The sequence below is a fragment of the Bacillus rossius genome, chromosome 10 (genome assembly GCF_032445375.1).
Source record: "Bacillus rossius redtenbacheri isolate Brsri chromosome 10, Brsri_v3, whole genome shotgun sequence".
Taxonomy (NCBI): Eukaryota; Metazoa; Arthropoda; class Insecta; order Phasmatodea; family Bacillidae; genus Bacillus; species Bacillus rossius.
Genome location: NC_086337.1, coordinates 6,704,402 through 6,723,754, shown reverse-complemented (window position 1 = coordinate 6,723,754; position 19,353 = coordinate 6,704,402).

The window sequence follows — 19,353 nt, the reverse complement described above, 5'->3', positions numbered from 1 at the left end:
TATTCACCGGCAGAGTTGTTACAAGGGCAGACTCTAGCTCTTCCAGGCGAATGCCGGGTAGCGGCAGCAGCCACTGTGGGCCCCCTGGGAAACGATCTCAGGGCAGAAATAGAACAGCAAAGGGAACAAGCACGACACAACCAGCAACAGTACCTAATAAGTCACACGCCACAGACCGAACGCCCACCCCCTCCTCTGGAACCCGGGGACTGGGTATACGTCAGGCAACATCACCTGTCATCGAAAAGACGTAATTTATGTGCCGGGCTGGCACCAAAGTGGTCAGAGCCACGGTTGGTGTTGAAGCAAATAGGACCAACTTCATACACAGTGCGCACACCGAGTGGCAGGCCGGCCATAATTCACAGGGACGACCTTCGCCTAATAACATGCAACCCACCATTCACGAACAGTAATGCAGTGGGAAAAACCCCACCAGGTTTCGAACCTGGGAAACTAACAATTGACCAGGAGAGAATCGAAGCACGAGAGTATAAAGGTCCCGAGTCCCCGAGGGAAGAACAGCTGTTATTGACAGGTGCCGTGCCAGCAGGTACGAGTTGTCAGGAGGAGGGGAACTCACCCGCGCCATAGGACGAAACTCCGTCAACCGAAGTAGAAAACCAGGGACAGGACACAGAACACGAAACCCTAGGTAGCCATCTACCGAGCCACACATCCGAAACAGTGGCGTGGCCGGATTTCACTGATGAGGAGTCAGACTCTCAGGAGCCATTTAAGGGGTGGCCGCCAGATTTTAGTTTGTCAGATGCCATTTTTTAGCTCACGGTCACGAAGCCAGATTCAGAGGGAGAGGAGACTGAGATGGAGGGGGGGCATCCTCACCGCGAGGGGCGGGCGCAGGCCAAGTGGTGCTGCCGAAGCATCTGCGAATCAGTGGTCCGGACAGTGGCGGGAATGCCAGGGCAGGACACTCTTAAGGGGATAGAGGTAACATCGCAGGAGCCAAGCAATGGCAATGATGTGTTTCTCAGGTCACCACCCAACGACCAATCCGGAGGGACAGTTTCCATTCCCAACCCAGTCACCCTACGCCCATCGCGAACACGTAGGCCCCCCAAGTACCTTGAGGACTATCAGTGGCATACAGTGCCGAAAACAACACAACCCCCCAACAACGGACCTCGCTGTAGTGTCATGCAATTACTCCCGTACTTCAAGTGGAACAAACACACTAGTCCAGCCCCTACCCACCAGGTCACCCACATCACCCTGCCGCCCCAGTGCTTCGATATGGAAGACCAAAGTGAAACATGTAAATGAGAGGCATTGGTGTGCATATTGGCCTCTTCGGAAGGGGGGGGGGGCACTTGACATCGGCCCAAAGGCCTCCTTAACTCTTACAGGCCTATATGTCACGCCAATGCCTTCTCCCGCCAAGTGGTGCTTCGTGGAAGTGTTTCTACTCGCCGAGGGTGCAGTGTAGACTTGTGTTTCCTTTTGTATGTACTTATTTTGTATTGTATTTCATTTCAGATTAATTTGTTTTTATAATTCATATTTTATTTATTTTATTCGTATTATTCACCGGGCATCTAGGCCGTGGTTCTCCGCCTGTGGCCAATCCACGCGTTCTGCGGGCTCGCGGAGGAGGGGAGTCAAGGTCGCGGCACGTGGGAGGGGAGTCGCTTGCGCGGCACGTGGGAGAGCAGTCGCGCTCGAGAGACGCAGGGAGGTGGACGCAGGGAGACGTCGCTCCACAGCTAGGCCTTTTTAGTCGCGATAACAGTATGGGTGGGATGCCCCTTGCAGTGTGCAGGGAAATTAAAGCGTGCAGAACCGGGCATCACCCTTATTGTGATTGCCACAGGCGGGACAGCGGTAGCCCCATATAAAGGGTATGTTTTATCGTGCATAAAACCATAAAAACTTCATTCGGACTTTATTTTCTGAAGTCATCCTGGGCAGGCTAGATCCCTTACGCCACGAGGCACGAACCCTAATCTACCGCCCCTGAGCAGCCGGAGACGCGCCACTAATAACAGGGACTAGCCGCGGCCTTGTCAGGTAGTCTCGATGATGAGGTGCCACACGTTTTGGCAACAAATGTCACGGCCTCGTCTCTGGTGAAGATGTGGAGACGGGGTGGACGTTGCTCAGTCATTCGGTAGTCGTGATGTTTGCCCGGTGCCAGCTCTTGGGTAGAGCAGCCTCACACTCTGAGGCGGGAGTGGACCGTTCGGCCCAGTGTAGCTGACCGAGGACGTGCTGACAAGGAAGGTGCCCGTGGTCTCACAAGGAGTCGCTAGCGGAAAGTCTGGGAGCAGGAGAGAGGAATGCCCGCGGTCTCACAAAGAGTCGCTAGCAGGAAGGTTGGTAGTGGGAGAGAGGGATTCCCGCGGTCTCACAAGGAGTCGCTAGCGGATAGGTGCAAGAGAGAGGGAGATAACGAGAGAGAGAGAAGGGAAGCCCGCAGTCTCACGAAGAGTCGCTAGCTGAGTAAAGGTAGGTAAGGAAGGCAAGTCAATAGTACCATTTTTGCCTGTGTCAATATTTATTCTCCCAGATTGGCTGGGAGAGAGGAGACCTTATATTGGTATTTCTTCTCCCAGATTGGCTGGGAGAGGAGAACTTATAATGGTATTTCTACACCCAGATTGGCTGGCAAAGAAGAGCTGTATAGGCCGCCGATCCATCATAATGCGATCCGGGGCAGTTAGTGTGTGCGAGACCAGAAACCGAAGTTTCTATAACTCGCTTAGTGCATTGTAAATCAGGTGCACCCCACACTTTTGTAGAATCACTTGGATCAACGGGCAGGGCGCGTGTCTTGTTGGATAAGTTTGGCACATGGGCCTGTGTGTGCGCTGGTAGGTTGTGTAATGCTAGAAAAGTTACATGTACCTAATTCGGCGGGAGGAGAGAAGCTCCCCACCAGCTAGATCGGCTAACTGGCGTGATGTAGTGTCGTGTTGGTGTGCAATAGAGGCATGTCGGTGTGCTGTAATTTCAAGTGACCTAGTTAAATTCGGGTGTGCCGTGTAGTGTAAAGCTGTGCAAGCCGCTCCTACGAACCCCTGGGAACACAGAAACATGCTAGGGTAGTGAGCCCATTATTGCATGTAACAACAGGTAGTTCAGGCCGTCACTCGCACAGGTATATCATCGTGTGGTCGTGTTGGTGATATGGTAAAATAAATTACATAGATTAGTAAACCACTGGCCGCCTGAAGGACTGAACTATTGCGTTCCAATATAGTTCGGTCAAAGTTAGGCTAAACTAGAGGTAGGTCGAAAAGTATCAACCTGATACTTTGGCACTGATACGCGCCTGTATCAGGAACGGCAAATGAGTACACTTGAAAAGTATCAAGTACTCTAGTATCAGTTCAGAATTCGCCTGGAACAACACCACGGCCAATGTGCGCAGAACCCAATCGCAGATGACGGTCACTTGGGCGGAGCTTGTGAAAGGGGAGGGAGCAGGAACGACGAATAAGGGATAAAGAAGGGAAATAATGTAGGGAAGGAAGCGCAGGGGAAGGCATTGAAGGAGAGGCGCAAAGCGAAATTGTTACGAGTCGTTTGGTTATTGTCCCACATTAAAGTACGCTCAGTGCGCAGTGCGTGCACAGTTTCGTTCAATAATAAAACTAATGAAATTTTAATATTAAAAAGTACATTAATACAAGATATAATATTTATATTTGTGCACCTAACAGCTATGAAAATGCAAATAATTCTCAGTTGACACTAATAACAGATGTAATCAACATATGGACTTTTTTTTCCGAAAACAATTAGTAACTAGTGTTTTCATGCATTAAAAGATTACGATTTTATCAAAAATTAAAAATAAAAAAAAATAGATACGTACATTAGTGAGCATACTATATCAATGTTTACGTTTCAAATATTTCTTCAGATTGGTCGATGATGATTTATAACTCAGTTTTTGTTTACACAAATTACAATTAGCAAACTCATTATTTTCCGTAAAAAAATTCCACACAAATGAAGTCTTTTTCCTGCACTTATCCATTCCTTATTTCACTATAAAAATACTAACTACAAACCATGACAGCCCGCAACAATGTACATGGTAATACACGGCCAGGACGAACTGCAGTGAATGTTGAACTGATTGATACTGGCTGTATCAGGCGGGCATGAGAGTAACAGAGGTAGAGAATTACCGGGCGTGATAAATAGTGTATCAGAGACACCGATACATTTTTACGCTGGTGATGATGGCACGGAGGATGTGTACCTTGTCGCTTCCTGGGACCGCTACTGCTCTGATACAAAAGTATCATTTACTTGTAACTAGGTACATTACTGTACCAGTATCAGGTGGGAACAGATACCGAAAATTGCTGTAACAACCCACCTCTAGGCTAAACCAGTATTGCTGTAGCTAGCCCCCAGGCTGTTGTCTTAAAAACCTGAAAAATAGAAAGTGATGTATAGACAATTTTTTTTTCTTAACCTAACTAAAACTAAGTGTATTTTGTTTGGGAGGGGTCTGGGTTAGGGAAGACTCTAGGTGCGTCCCAGGCCGAAGCCCTTACACCTAATCATGCTGGGTTTAAGCCATGCAGAAAGGGAGGCATGCATCGTGTGCTTTGCTCGGGGATTGGCCAGCCATGGCAGCAATTGGCGCCATGACTAACTCCCCTATCTTAATTCTAGACTAATTACTAGATAAGTTGGGCCCAGGTAAAACCTCTATAGACAGAGGGAAAACCCTGGGCACTTTCATGCGGGATGCAAAAATATCATGCATTATTAGCAGGCAGGTTGAGTACAGGAAAAGAAGGATGGTCCTGGAAGAAGAGTTGGGCAGATAGAAAAATTCTACTAAGCAATTTGGGAGCTTGGACCTTTGGTCCGCATTTGGTTTGGTTGGTACTGGTCTTTAGGGGCAACATGTTGTCGTTCCCACCAAGCTGCCAGTCAGCTCGCGTACCTAAACTAAAGGAAGAATGTATTGTAATTGTAGTGTACGCACGATGTTGTTAATTGCATTAATTATCGCGAGTATTGGCACTGGGTCATGCTCCGGAACAGACACAGCTCATTGTCGCCGGTCGCCAGCAAGGGCAGTCGGCAGTTAGAGAAACTATCTGATCCGTCATTGCAATACCCTAGCCGCAACATCTACGCTAAGAAGCTACGAATAATTAATTTAAATTGTGTTACCCGCAAGTTGATGAGTCGGGACACACTCTGGAGAGGACATAGCTTCAGGTCGCCTGTCGCCAGTAAAAGGCTGTCGGTCAGTTAGAGAAATTGCCCACTCCTTCATCGCGAGTCCCTAACAACAACTCCTACGCTTTATTTCTAACGGTGTTGTACGGGCTGTGTGAGAGCTTGTTGTAAGTGTTTGAGCTGCCAGCAGGCCTGTGCATTGTGCCCAGCGGCATGGCCACCCATTAAAGTATAGCCACACTCGGCGCTGGACCGAATTTTCTGAAGAGTCCGCAACGATTTGGTCGGGGTCCAGACTCTGGGCGCGCGCGCGCTGTGATTGGACGGAGGGTCCGGCCAATCACAGCGCACTACGGCGGTCGGTGCGCAAGTACCATTTTCGGTCGTTTGAATTTAATTATTTCATCTGGATCATATTGACCTAGTGATGAAACAAGTGGATTTTCATGTGTTGCACATTTGTCATAAAATGTCTGTGTGGTTTGGACGTAAAAATCATTCAATGTTTCTGTGTTCGTTTCCCGATGGAGAGCCTCGACTGGGCAGTATCGGGGAGCGTCTGTAGCGATGCGAATGCATCTGTTCTGTATTCGCTGTAATTTTGCAAGGTGTGATTTAGCTGCTATAGCCCACACAGGGGCTGCATATGTAATTATTGGGCGGATGAGGGCGTTATAGAGCAGCAGTCCGTTTTTAACTGTGCCTCCGAGGCGCCTACTCATTACTGGGTACAGTGCACACATTCTGCCATGTGCCTGTCCCTTCTTCGAATCTATGTGAATCCTGTATAGTAGTTTGCGATCCATGTGGACACATAAGTATTTCGCAACATCTTTGAGGGGAATTTGGTCGCCGAACAGCATTAAGTCACGTCTGCGATCACGTGGTGGTAGATTTTTACGTGTGAAAAGAACTGTTTCAGACTTTGTAGTTTTTATTTTAATGCGCCATTTTGTGCACCAGTCTTGCATGGAGCTGAGTGCAGTTTGTTGTCTATTTATGGCTAATTGTAGGTTATGTGAACGGCTGTATAGGACTGTGTCGTCCACATAGCAGCCTAGTTTTACGAGGCGGTGTGCGGGTTTCGGCATGTCGCTCACGTAAATATTGAAGAGAACCGGGCCTAAAATGCTGCCTTGTGGTACGCCTGCATGAATAGGTTTGATGTCTGATTTAGAGCCTTCTATGGTGACTCTAAATGTCCTTTTGGCCAAGTATGACGTAATTAACTTGATGTAACAGTCAGGGAAGCCTGTTTCATACATTTTATAGATTAGGCCTGCGTGAAAAACTCGATCCAAGGCTTTTTCGACGTCCAGGAATGTAGCTACTACATAGTCCCACACATTAAATGTGCTAGTTATTTCTTCCGTTAGGCGGACTAGCTGTTGTACAGTTGAGTGTGCACTACGGAAACCAAATTGCTCAATGGGCAGAATGTTGTTTTCTCGTATTTGTGTTGTAAGTCGGTTTAATAGTATACATTAGGGATGGGTAGTTCGCGAACTACCAGTTCATTTGGAACTGTTCTGACGAGCGAACTAGGTGACTAGTTCGCTGTTACAAAAAACAATCGTTCTTTCGTTCTTTGCGTGTTTCTCTTCTCCTACTCTGTTTGGTCCTTACTGCGCATGCGCGAAAGATCCCTAGGTGACTAGTTCGCTGTTACAAAAAACAATCGTTCTTTCGTTCTTTGCGTGTTTCTCTTCTCCTACTCTGTTTGGTCCTTACTGCGCATGCGCGAAAGATCCCTAGGTGACTAGTTCGCTGTTACCAAAAACAATCGTTCTTTCGTTCTTTGCGTGTTTCTCTTCTCCTACTCTGTTTGGTCCTTACTGCGCATGCGCGAAAGATCCCTAGGTGACTAGTTCGCTGTTACAAAAAACAATCGTTCTTTCGTTCTTTGCGTGTTTCTCTTCTCCTACTCTGTTTGGTCCTTACTGCGCATGCGCGAAAGATCCCTAGGTGACTAGTTCGCTGTTACCAAAAACAATCGTTCTTTCGTTCTTTGCGTGTTTCTCTTCTCCTACTCTGTTTGGTCCTTACTGCGCATGCGCGAAAGATCCCTAGGTGACTAGTTCGCTGTTACAAAAAACAATCGTTCTTTCGTTCTTTGCGTGTTTCTCTTCTCCTACTCTGTTTGGTCCTTACTGCGCATGCGCGAAAGATAACCCCCCCCCCCCCCCAGCCAACCACTGTCACCCAATATGCCACGTCTTTCTTTCTTGCTTTCTTCCCTCTCTTACGTTCTTTATTTGGTCTCATCCCCCCCCCCCTTACCCTAATTTCCCCATCGCTTCGTCAGTTCCAAGCAGAGACGTTCCAAGTACTGATCTGAACTACGAAGACCGAAGAGAAAGGGAGTACATATACACACTGAACTAGCTAGTTCAAAGACATAGATAGTTCACACAGTAAGTTTATTTAATTGCGTAGTTAGGCTGTCGGTCATTATTTTAGTTTCGTTCTTTCTTGCGCAATGATGTATCGTTTGACGATCGTGAACTCTTAATTTTTATCTAATATTCTTTAGACATTTACATTACATATTGGCATTAAAAAACGTGTCACGTAAATAAGTGTAATTACGTTAAATTTCAGATAGCCTATACAATCTGAAATTAAACTTTAATAACACATAGACCACACATTACAAAACTACACTAAAATTTAAAGAAACATAATAAAACTTACCTAATACGAAAAAAAATCAGCTTAGGTTGTTACAGATGAGAAAACACTATACCATTATTTTGTTTTGTACACATGTGAAAATAAGCACTTTACTCGCAGAAAATAAATTAATGCACATTCAAAAATGTAAGAAGTGTGTGAAAGAAAAACAATATGATAGTCGCTCATTTGTAATGGGAGATATTGTTTACAAGCATCGGATTACTGTGTGCCTCTTTTATTTATAGAAAAAGAAATGCCCATAAAACAAAAAGTCTGTAACGATTGTGTTGGTGTCATGTATGGAATATTTTGTTTAAACATTGGAAACCGCGATACAGTCCGCGACCGATGTAGTTCAATAGAACGGTTCCTAAAGAACTAGTCTTTGAAGTGACTAGTTCCGAACGAACTAGTTCTTTCCAAAGAACTTTATTTCCCATCCCTAGTTAGGGATGCAAACGATACATCGATGTTTTGAAAACATCGATGTATCGTTCATGAATCATCGATGTTAGCATCGATGTTTTGAAGAGCGATACATCGCCGATGCATCGACGAAAAAGTCCAAAAACATCGACATCGTTCATCATTAAAATTGCCCTAGTTTTTTATAATATTTTGGGTATCATTTCATGAATATTTATTGAATATATAAAAAAACATTACGATACGACATTTAGTTTTTAAGATACAATTTTTTTTAACTGTCTATACTTACTATAAAAACCTACATTTTTAAGTAGGTAGGTATCGTAAATGTTGTAAATACTGAACTATTTGGTTGATTTCAGTATAAATTTTTTCCAGTACTTTAAGATGTGTAAAATTATATGGAAAAAAATGAATACCGTTAAAAAAATTAGTTTACATAAGAATTTTCTTTAAAATTTTGAAAAATATAGGGAAAAAGCAGCGAGACTTTATGGACAATTTCATAGCTTGTTGTACATACAAGCTATTGATTGGTACCGATACGGTCTCGCTAGCTCTATCGAGAAAATTAATGTTACATTTATACCTGCACATACACTTCATGCTTTTTCCCTTTTTTTTTTTCAATTAAAAATAAATTGTGTAAAAAAATTGTTATTTTTTAAATGATTTTGGACTTCTTTAAATACTGGAAAAAAATGATAAGGATACCAACCAAAATAGTTTAGCATTTACCTACTTTTATTTATACTTAAAAATGTAAGTTTTATAAGTATCTAAAATAAAAAGAATGTTTCTTGAAAACTAAATGTCATATCGCAATGGTTTTTGGATAAATAGATCTCTCATAATCTGTACTATTTACAATATATTCATGAAATGATAACTAAAAACATAAAAAACAAGGGTAATTTTATTTTAATAAGCCTGTGTCTTAAGGCTGCAGTCTGCCCGGGCACACACACGGTGCTCAAGATATCCGAGTGGGGTCTGTTTACAAAAAGTATTTAAGTGTTCGCTGAATGCCGAAAGGTACTTTTGAATTAGGATTAAGTTTTTAAACTGTGTTTTTAGTAGAGTGAAAATGGCTAAAAGGTGTGTTTTGGAGTAATTTCTAGGCATAAAATAACCGATACAGAATCTTGAAACCATTTAAGGGCAGTGCAGTACACCTTTATCTTCATTTCTCGGTCATATATTGTTATGGTCACCGCTCAGTACTCTCAGTTGTCCTGTGATGACGAGAAAACCGCGCGCCAGTCCAGAGGAGAGACTGCGCTAGAAGCACCAGCGAGCGTCGCGCTTATCATCCCGCCTCACTGACACACATAAACCCCGAACAGACGGCCAGCTTTACATACATTTAAATTACGGACATGCCCTTTTAATGTTTACCTTTACTTCTGCTAATGTAGTGAAGTTGTAGTCATTTAAATTTGTCCACAACTCTTTGAAGTTTACTGAGAGCTGGTCAAGTAGTTCATGCGGATTTTTAAGTTTTTGGTAGCAGAATTTTCTTTTAATACATGATTTTGTTCTGCACAAGACACGACTGTAAATAGGTTGTGGATATTTTGGTCAGGAATCTGTAGTAGGTATGGTTTTTGGCTACATACTATAGTTTAAATCATTTTGGCATGTTTTTCCTGATATTTTAAATCATCGATGTATCGGTTGTCAGATCGATGCTTTTTCGTTTGAACATCGATGTTGCATCCTTATCCCTAGTATACACTCTGCTACTTTAGAAAGTGTATTTAGTAAGCTAATTGTCCTATAATTTTGCGGTAAGATTTTATCTTTCCCTGGCTTGTGATATATTATAACATTTACCTCGTGCTGTGTAGACTTGTTAGCCCGCACAATTTATACAACTTTCTTCTAGAATCATTTGTGTTAAAGTTTTACATATTTCTATCTCTTTTGATCTTTTGCATTTACAATATTATTTACACATCTACAAAACATACTTACAATATACACTTAATAATCTACATAAATATTCACAATAATAACATATATAACATAACTATAATACATTGTCTCTTTATATTTACAACTGCCATCTAGTGACGAGTGGTGGCACTACCAGGGCCATGGCTGGAATATTGTGTCGCGGACAGGGCTGTGACCCGGGTTGACGCCAAACATTAGTGCTCCTCGAATCCGCACAGACCGCTATGGCGCATCGCCGCCTCGCCCCGAGCGTGTGCGACGTGAACGCACCTGGGTGCAGGGTGGTGCAACGCCTCGAACGTAAGCTGCCCTGCCTAATCGACTGTCGCCCGCGCAAAAGTCGACCAAGGGGGTACTGTTAGGTGACCTGATTACCTGGACTTTGAAATTAACATTCAGCACTCTAAAAAACAATATTAATTAAGTAATGACTGTGCTTAAATATTAATTGTAATTCTGTACTTTAGCGCGATCAGGCGGCGTGCATGGCCCGGGATTACTTTTGCACACGACACGTTTTCGCGGGAGCGAGGCTGGGGAGTCGTGCGGACGTCACAGCCATCGCCAGTTAATCACCGCCCTCCAAGGAGACGAGACGTGAGTCGCCCGCGGAGCCTCTCGACCTCCGCCCTTGCCATCTCTACCGGAATTGCGTGAGTTTTCAGCACATCAGAAACGTGTCCTGTAGAGCGCGGCTCCCAGTAAGCGGGTCATGCACGACGCAGCGCATGTATAGCGTGCCTGACAATAAACCACTTTGAATCGAGCCCCGCGTATTTGTTACAACGCCCGTAGTATAGCGTCCCTGGTGGCTAAAACAGCCGGGGGTAACTCTGACGGAACGACCCTTACTGCCTGCCGGCCACGTGGCGACGTCACGCCCTGAGTCAAGAGTCTCGGCTACGCACTAGCACGTAGCTATTATTGCTAGTTGGCGCCCAGAAGCAACTCCACACCCTCAACATCACCTTGGCAGAAGGCAGAAGGCGTCAGGGTTTTGGTTTAAATAAAGAGGAGGTACGACGTCAACTTGTAAAAATAAATACGGCGCACGCAACATTTCAAAAGTAATAATTATATTTGAATTAATGAATGCAAATAAAAGTAAATTATTAATTAAATTGTACATTTCATTTTACTCCTTTGTATCCATACAAAATTGTGATAATTCAATAAAAATGATAAAATTTTATTCATAAAAGTATTCAGAGGTAGATTTTATCATACAAATGATGGAAAAATTAAAAAAAAAAAAAATCTTACATCAAAGAATATAATATTTTTAATGCCTAACTGGTTTGGTTGCAAAAACCTATTATGGCTCAATCTCAGGCCGAATATGATATTTCCTTTTCTTCTGGATCAATCATTTAATCAATGTTTTGTTATGACGTCACGTTAAACTATCGTCCGTAAACCGACTTTACAGACAACCAATTTTTTCTATAGGTCACCAGACACCTGTATTTTCCGCATTTTGTTCCATGAGTAAATTGACGTGAGTTAGTCTGGTATTAAATAATCTGGTCGGTATCGTATATATCACGTACGTCTTCCACCCCCATACAGTACATGTTAGGTATATATTTTTTCGTATGTATCGACTGTGAAAAGTAATAATAACGTAAAATATATTATTTCAATTAAATTTTCAGTGATGCAGATGAATATGTTCTTATACCAGTTTCCCCCACTACCAGTGCTATTGACACTGCAGATGAAGACGACGATGATAATTTTAATAATGGGAATGGGGTGGATTTGAGATAAATGAACTGGATAATCCACCTCTCACCGTTAAATATCATCGATATCCGTTGCAACTCAGCGAAGTGGTCCCTGGACGACGCATTGTGGATCCATTATTTTTGCTCCCGCAGGTGGAGTCCATATCAAAACACCTTACAGTATGTACAACAGGTGGAATGAAAATACAGAATGAGATTCGTACAGGGCTTCTCTGTATGTGGGTGTATGAATGTGAAAAATGTGGCGCTGAAGAAAATATCACAACAGATAAAAAAATTGTACTCAATTGTGAATTTAACACTGCGTTAGTATGGGTAGCTGTGGCCACTGGAATAGGTCACTCACAAGTAGAGGAACTTAAGGTAGTTCTGAATGTACCCATAATGACGTCAAAAGTGTTTATAAAGAAGAGAAGAGAATTGAAAAGGTAAAATAAAATTATATTTTATAATTATTTATGGTGAGGATATGTTAATATGTTGTTTATGTGTGTATATATAATCTGTGTTTCCGTGAATCCTATAATATATTCTCTCAGTTGCAACATGCCATTATTGTTCTCATAAATCAACCACAGAACAGTAGGAATAAGAACAAACAAACGACTTAAAATCCGTAACATGAAGACTTGACAAATATATCAGTATGCCTAATATGTATATGCTTATCAGTTGTTCGAACATAAACTATAAGATTTGATGAAACGAAAATACATACTCATAAGGAAGTTTACTAACTAAACAACTAGAGACTTGTCAATTTTGTAGATTCCTTTAATGACATAGGTGTTTGGTGGCCGTGATCGCTACAGCATCATGTCCACGTTGCGGGGTGCTGTGGTACGTGAATTTTATCCTAGCCCATGGCATGGCTCAAGTATAATATGAACACCGAGTAGAGACGCATGCAGATCAGAACCTACAGCAATTAAGAGGTCCCATCGCTTTTAGCCTTTCTGTGAAAAACTGTGCGATGTCAACCTCTCCCTCTCGCTCCCCCTCATTTAAGGCAGCTATGCTTCTAAGAATTTTATACCTTTCGTATTTGGTCAGTTGATAATTTAAAAACACATACAGGACTATGAACTAATATTAAACTCAGAAAACGATTATAAATTCTAATGTTCAAGTGACTGAAACCGGGAACTGTAGCAACCGTGAAAATAACATAGATTTTCCCTTTAAAACTAAGTCAATTTTTGGGCAAACTGTAACAAAAATTAGATAACCTATATATTTTAAATGAAATCCGCTGCATTGGCATCGATTTACAGCACACTCAAATGACCTGTAATGTTTCATGTAAACATGAATAAAAAATCATCACTTCGACACATGAGGCACTCAGAATACAAGAAAGTGGTGTAAGTCCAAAAAAATAACAAATCTGTATTTTTGTTGAATATGGGTGCTAGGAAGCTATTTTTTCAGAGGACTTATGAAACAAGTCTATATTTGAATTACTGTGCCTCTAGATGACAAAACTTTACACAAAATTTCAGCACAATTTATTATGTTCATAATACGTTTTGACCAATTTACATCAATATAGTTTTTATGGACTTACATCACTTATATTCAGAGTGCCTCATATATGAATCCCGGAAAATATTAATCACAAAGCTATTTACAAAACATATATACAGTGTTGTGTGCTTAAGACATTTTAAGTGGTAATATTCGCTGGTTCAATGACCGGTCATCTATGCTCCACACGAATATGTACGTATTTTCTGCCAGTTTCCATTTACTTCTTCAGCGTTTTCCATTTTCACACAATCATATAGTTTATCTCGGTTATTCCGTGCAAAATGTGTTATTAGCTTAGAGGTGTTCAGGGTCTGTCTAGATTACAGCGAAACAATAACAAAAGTAACTAAAATGTAGGCCTGTTTCAAGTGTAGCATGTCCTGAAATGAACTCGCAAAAATATTTTTACTCCTAATTTATTACAAACTTATGCTTTCCATAGGAATCACACACAATGTTGGTTATTTGTAAATGTTGTGAATCAGTTGTATATATGTGTCGTCCGTTAAAAATTTTCAACCGAAATTACTTTGTATGATTTGAATTTAATTAAATTTATTTCTACACATAATATGTACTACTCAATATATAAGGAATTGCAGCATGCCAAATTTATAAAAATCCTTGATTATCTGTGAACGTTTGATTTATTTACTGCAGATAATTTGAAAGATTTTTCATCATAGGACTTACGATTATATGAAAAATTACAGTCAGTGATAGTTTTTATTTTGAGATATTAGAAATGATTATGACCGTGAATCAGTGTGTCTTGTTGATTATTCAATCGATAGTATCTTTTGAACTGTTCCTGTGTTCATAAAATGCTTTCTAAAAGGATGTATGTACATAAATGTGTGTACATGAACGAGTATAAATTCAGGAACACTTCATTACATTTAACAATTTAATATTATCAAGAATTCTACGATAATCACGTGTTTTAATAATTCTTTACATTCCATAAAAAAGGGTGTTTTATATTCAATTAAAAGGCATTTTTGCCTCATTATACAATGTAAATAAATTTGTTTTGACGCCAACCGCCAGTGCTCCCTCTGGTCCGCAAAGGTCGTTATGCCACAACAGCACTTGCTCTTAAGTGCGCCGAACACGCCCGAGCATGATGTCCGCCAAGTGTGTGAAAGTGCGCCGCGACGAACACCAAAGCGACGTCAGCGCCCGGCCGGGTGTGGCAATGCGCCTAATTAATTATATAATTTTTCTGTCAAATTAAAACAACTAAATTAATAACAATTGAAAAGAGGATTCATGTAAGGGAAATTATGTATAATTGTCTTATAAGCATATATTGTGTAACTTGTCTTTAAGTCCAGAACTGGCCGGGTCTGTTTTCCCACGCTCCACGCATTTAGGCGCGAGGCCGCAGGGCGGTCAAGAACTCAGTTACCGTCGGGAGCTCGCAGGGGTCGGTCGCTCCGCGAACGTCGGGCCATCAACTTTCGCGCTTCATCTACATATCAGCAATAGTGTAAGTTTCTATAAATCCTTTAATCAGCTCGGCACCGACCCCACCCAGTCGCACGATATTTCGTGCGACTCGTAACTTATTAAATTCATCCCAACAGGGAACTTTACTTTTTATACGTAATTCCATGTCCAGCTTAAGGACAGCATAATAGTGGTACGCAGTTTCGGCTTCATAGCCAATTAATTGTCATCATCGAAGACTCTTTGTAACGAGTGTTGAATGCTTACTGACTAACTTTCGCCTTTTAATTTTCACCATCTTATACGTGTAATTCATAACGTGTAATCTACCTGAATAACTTTCAATTTCAAAAGAGACTATAACGTGTACATCTCCAGCTTACCGTATCTACGTATTTTCGAGACATTATTATTTCGCCACATGTTAGATTGCAAACAATCTTGAACAGAGGTGCTACTCTTCATGTTAACGTGTCTGCCTAAGTTGTTGCAATACAGAAGCTCCGCGACTATCCGCCACATCCTTCATATGGATAAGTAACCACTGTATCAGTTCGTAGATATTACTTTGCAACCTATCCTGGTCACGCGTACCGTTTACGTTCAGAGATACGCGTATCGCAGCGGTCAGACAACGGACGCGGCCAGTACCGGGACCAATAAGTGTATCGATACTGAATAAAGTGCAGTGTCCTGTTAATTCGTTTACCAGTTATTTACAAGGCGTCCTGGGTGGCCTGAACAGCCCAGGTAGGTTCCGAACCACGACGCACTCCTGCCTGCAGCTACGAGGCCGAACCCCCGTTAAAACCCCTGAGATCTTTTCCAACGCTAATATTTAATTAAAAACTTAAACAGGTAGCGGGAGTGGCGTCATATGGCGCGCAACTAGTGTGGCTTTTAAAAAACGAATTTTTGAACGTATTTTAAACTGCAAAGTACATCAAAATTAATTTAGCACGAGTGAGTTCTAAGGCCGGCAAGTGGCATTTAGTTTTTGTGACTTTTATATCATTTCGGGACTATTCAATAAGGAACATTTGTATTTCAAATTTTTTTTATTTATTTTCATAACTCCAACGCGATAGTCTCACGCCAAGGCGGCAGCGGAAGCCGGCGCTCCAGGTCACGGGATACGGCCACGCGAGATAGCGACGGGAGATGGCGCGGCGAGATAGCGATGGGAGACGGCGCGGCAAGATAGCGACGGGAGACAAGAGGATCGGTTTCGCCGCGACGCGATAACGTCGGCACCGCGAGATACGGCCGGGATCGGTTACACGGCGTCTCACCGCGATCGGTTACGACTCGGAACCGCGGGAACGGCACACAGCAACCGCGGGACAGCTGCTCGGCGGCGAGTGACATCACAGGCGACACAGACAGACAGCCGCGCGCGCATCACCGAGCTTCCGCGGGACAGGAGGCGTGCGAGCACGGGACACTGACTCGGGGGTGAGGGGAGGCGGTCCTCCCTTCCTGCTCGCGCCCTGTCATCGACGTCCTGATCCGTGGTCCGGACAGTCTGCCGCGAACGCGTGAAAGGTCACACGTCAACATGAACGGGGACGACCCATGGGAGACGTGCCTACGGGCGGTAAAGCACACCGCGGAAACAGACGCCGCAGGACGTCCCGGAGACGATAGTGACCAGACCGCAAAACAGGAACCGCAGAAACCGAACGTACGAGTAGGCTAGTGCGGGGTTGCGCAGTGCCACGGACAGTCTGACGAGCTAGCCATTTGCTACCAGTGGGCACGCTGCGCCAACGAACATGTACTGTCGCGCGAGAATTCCTGGTTTTTCGTGACGGACTATTTATGTGCCAGGCATGTGAAGGTAAGGCGACCGTGCCGACGCAAGTAGCGGTTATGGCCGGCCCAGCCCGCACAGGCGCCGGAATTAGGCTTCCCGAGTTCGCCGGGCAGGAACACGAAGACCCACGAACATTCGGCCGCACCTGCCGAGACCGTTTGGCCCGTTACGGCGTTCCACTCGACGAGTGGACAGAGCGAGTGAGTGACCAGCTCAGAGGAGCCGCCCGGGACTGGTGGACCATGGTCGGGGAAGGCAAAATGGCATGGGACGACTTCATTTCTCGGCTGGAAAGCCGGTTCGACGACGCGCAGGCACGAGCACAGTGCCGGCGCTCCCTGTTCTGCACCCCTCAAGGCGACGACGAGGATGTGGAGGCGTTCATACAGGCCAAGGTGCGGCTCCATCGCCGCCTAGCCACAGGAGGTTATCTAAGCGAGGCCCTAGGAATAGTGGTCAAGCTGATGAGGCGGGAGTTACGCCCCCACCTGAGGGGGGCCACCGGACATGACCTGGAGGACTTCGTTCAGCTGGCCAGGGAGATCGAGCGGGACATACAGGCGCTCATGACAAGAACCCGTCAACAGGTGACGGTGCGGCCACAGCCCGTAGCGCTGGAGGATCGACTGGCGGTAGTGCCCTACAGAGCCCCTGCACCTTCAAACGCTACACCGGCGGGCGAGAGGCGGGGCCGCGCCCCTCCGACGGCCGCACGCCAGCCCGAACAAGCAGCACCACAGACCCGACATGCAGACGAGCAGCAAACACGACCACCTAGGTGCAGATATTGCCAAGGGGTGGTATATCACTGGCACGGAGTCTGCCCTACCCGCGCTGCGCTGGAGCGAGTTCAATGTTCAGGAACTTCTCCGGCGGGAAACGCCAATTAGGGGGCAGCGTACCAGCGGGCTACTGCCCCCAGCTCACGGCCTCGTCACCGGAAACCAGGCCGCCCGCACCAACTCGTTAACTGCTGCGTCAGGCGGTGGTGCCACGCACCACGTGTCGCCGCCCCGCCCCGGGTCGCCGCCGCACCACGCTGACTCGTCAGCGCACTCGGCGACTCCGGCACAACCTGCGGGGCGCGACCATGCACCACCGCCACCTGTCACATCAGGCGGCGAGCCACTCCTACATCGCCGCCCACCTGGTACCTGGGCAGAGCTGGAGCCGGGGGAGGAGGACGTCCTTCTGGCCACTCGTGGGACCCGCGCGCTCACGTCTGGGCGCGCCCAGGTAACAATCACCATAAGAGATATGAGCAGTCAGACCACTGCCCTGGTGTTGCGGGAGTTGAGGGACGACCTCATACTGGGGCTCCCGTGGCTCGTCCAGGAGGACGCGTCCATCGAATTGAAAGACGGTAAGGTACACCTGGGACGTACGGGTCGCAGGACAATGTACAGCATCGGCGGGGATAGGCAACTCGTGACCATGCCAGCCATCACTGTAGGTGAATTGCGCAATGAGGTACCTGCAGAACACGTGGACAGGTTCAACGAGGTTCTGGTACAGCATCCCAGGTGTTCGCGGCCGCGGACATGTTATGCCGCACCATGGTGACGCAGCACACGATTCCTACTCGCCCTCATGAACCTAAATTTGTAAAACCTTTCAGTTTCGGACCCAAAGAACGTGAGGCCATACAGGTACAAATAGCAGAAATGTTACATGACGGGGTAATTGAGCCGAGCGAATCGCCCTACAACTGTCTAGTGGTGATGGCGAAGAAAAAGAATGGCTCACTCAGCTTTTGCGTCAACTTTAAACCCATCAATTAAGTCACCATACCAGCACCCCCACCTCTCATTAATATAACTGATGCTCTGGCAGAACTGGGAGACGCCCGCATCTTCACATCATTAGACCTTAAGTCAGGGTATTGGCAAGTCCCAGTATGCCCGGAGGACAGACCCAAGACAGCCTTCACAGCTCCCGATGGCCGCATGTTTCAGTTCTGCACCATGCCGTTCGGGCTGATAGATGCCCCCGCGACCTTCCAGACCATGATGGTCCGCGTCCTGGATGGGTTCATGGGCAAGTTTGCCACGGCCTACCTGGACGACGTGATCATCTGGTCGCGGACGTGGGAGGAGCATGCGCAGCACCTTGCCATGATCCTCGAGCGGCTGGCCAGACATGGGCTGACCTGCGCGCCTCACAAATGTCACGTCGGGGCGATGGAACTGGAATACCTGGGTCACATTGTGAGTGTGGACAGATGCCGACCCCTGCCAGCGCAACTTGACCTGATTGAATCTAAGACCGCACCGCGTACCCGCAAACAATTACAGCAGCTCATTGTCCTACTCAATTGGCTGAGGGTCTTCATCCCCCACTTCGCCACTGTCACGGCACCGATGACAGCTATTATCTCCCCCAAGAACAGGTTCAAGTGGACAGATGAGGCGGACCACGCGCTGGCTGACATGAAGCGCTTGTTCCAGGAGTGACACACGCTCGCCCGCCTCCGCCCCGAGGAGCATGTGTTCTTGCAGACTGACGCCAGTCAGGAGGGGATGGGGGCGGTGTTGTACCAAGTAGGCCCGGAGGGGGAACAGCGCGTAGTGG